Source organism: Macadamia integrifolia, chromosome 1 (assembly GCF_013358625.1).
Source record: "Macadamia integrifolia cultivar HAES 741 chromosome 1, SCU_Mint_v3, whole genome shotgun sequence".
In the NCBI taxonomy this organism is placed as follows: Eukaryota; Viridiplantae; Streptophyta; class Magnoliopsida; order Proteales; family Proteaceae; genus Macadamia; species Macadamia integrifolia.
The window spans coordinates 19728063-19730663 of NC_056557.1; positions in this window are offsets into that span (position 1 = coordinate 19728063).

A 2601-nucleotide genomic window follows, 5' to 3' on the forward strand; every position below is an offset into this window, starting at 1 on the left:
CAAAAAAAAAAAACATATATATATATATATTTAATGACTTTTTTATTTTAATTTGTTTATAGAAAAAAAAAGAAATCTTGTCCATTTGACAAAAAACACAAAGACTGATGTGGGTATGAAAAGACTAGGGTACCCGCCACTGTGGACACTGATATGCTCCTACACACCCTCCTATTGGTCCCTCCCATTGGTATGATGTTTTCTACGCCAAATTGACAGAGTTCTATCATCTTTATATATATATATATATATATATATATATTCATATTACTCTTGTTGTTAATGCTTCCTTCAAACTCTCTACCATTGCAATTGTTGACTCAGGTGCTCAACTTAATTGCATTAATGAAGGAGTCATCCCAACTCAGAACTATGAATGTACTACCCAAAGACTTACTGCTGCCAATGGTGCTGGCTTAACAGAACTCAGAAGTGTTATATATTCTTATAAAATCCCCACTAAAAGCCAAAACTAATGCCTTGTTGATTGACTATTGGATTATTACTTGAATTATGGTGTAGTTTAATGAGTTGGTTCCTAGATAATTAACTTTTCCTACAGGCTCATCTGGTTTGATGTAAACTAATGAATGTAGTATAAACAACTTAGAAGAAAACAGACTTTGTAGCACAAAAATAGATATATTTTCTAATAGTACTATGTTGATGATGACGAGAAATTTTTTTATTTAAATTAACATTATTTTACAACATTTACACAAGAGTCAAATTGTTACAATAAAATCCCACGGGAAAATTAGAACATGAAATGCTATGAATTTAGTTTTTTAAGTATGATTTTTTTTAGAGGGATAATATATAATCAAAATCGGCAAAGGAGAATTTGCTGCCATGATAAAAGCAATTTACAAGAAAAGAAAGGGCTTGGAGTCACAAAAAATTAGAAAAAATAAAACTCAATTACATCAAAAGCAAGAAAAATAGTTTCCTTATTGTTAGATGCGAAATCAGAAGGAAAATTATAGAGGTGAAGTAAGATTTAAGAAAACACATATCATCTAAGATATTAGAAGTAGCCAATCTAGAAAAGAGTTGGGAAAATTCAAATTATTGTAGCAAAAAACTACGCCGTCATGTTTTCAGTCACTTAAGGATACAAAGATAAAGACAAAATAGAAGAGAGATAAGAAGTGGCCTCTAATGGGAACTCTCTCATGCTTAAGTTAGATCTTTTATCTTATGCCTCATCTTTCCTATTTATTAGAAAAATGAATGATGTAACCCTAATCATAGTGGACAAGTGAAACTTTGTATTTACCCTTTGTCAGGAGTTGTATTGATGAAAGGAGTTTTTGCTTCTTTTTTGCAATAGAAAATCCACATACCTTAAGGCCCTGTTTGTTAAATGGAGAAAAATAAAAAAGGTAAAAAGGGATGGAAATTTTTTATTATTTCATTTTTTTTTCTTTTCTTGTCAATCCAACCAACAATATGTGGGACCACTCTTATAAATTTCTCATCCCTTTTAATCTGTCAAACAAATGGGACCTAAAGAATATGATGATTTTAAGTTTTTAACCATTTTTAGATTCGACGTAATCTTTTACTACATGTCAATTATTTATTAGTGGGTTGATATTATGCGTATCAAGAATCAAGAATGAATGATAAGATTAGAAAGTCACAACCAACTTAGTCAGGACCAAAGCATCATGAGTCACCTCAACCTCCATTTAAAAAGCAGGAAGTAGGAACTAAAATTCCAATTAGCAGCAATGAAGACGTCATTGTAATCCTTAATATTTACCTCAAAGAAGCAAAAATTGTTATTCTTATTCCAGTTATGACTTGAATCATCACTCATGTGTGTGAATCTACTGTGAAGTGGGATCATAGCTGTACTTGTGCAAGGAGAGATTCCCATTAAAAATTTGAGAAAGTTTCTCTTGACTCTTGGTGAAGAGAATTAGAGGTCATCCTTCTCCACCCCATTCTACAAAGTCTGCTTTTGCTTTAGAGTTACATTTGACCGCCAAAAAAAGAACTTAGAATCTCTTTCATCCTAGGTGAGTGGGGAAATTCGGTTCAATAAAATTTTGTATAAAGTTTTCTTTACACAAGGAATGGACTTGGAAAGAGTAGTATCCACCATTTAAATTAGGGGAGGTAATATAGTGATGAAATTAAGATTACATTTGGCATGCATTTTAGGTCAAAAATGTATTTTAAGAATTCATACCAATAAAAGGATGTATCTAGTGCATGAGGTTCTTGCATGTGCAAGGTCCTGAGAGAGGCAAGAATTACGTAGCCTTTCCTTGAGAACATTGAGAGGTTATTTTGACCGCTTGACCACCAGGAATATCCCCATTCATAGGTCCGAGATCTACATCTGGAAATTGAAAGGTTTAAATGATCAACTCTACTTCACAACATCCGTACCTTTACTGTTGGACCAAGCGCGGCACTATTGATGCTCTCAGGCGTGCTCCGATTGGCCCCATGCCATCGTAAGGGCTATGCAACTTTTTAGGAAACTTATTATCTTTATCCTTGGATTAGAGTTAAGATCTTCAAAAGGTGGGGAGGAAGGTGAGATACCACATACCATATCTTGAGTCCACATCCTTTGCAGCGAGC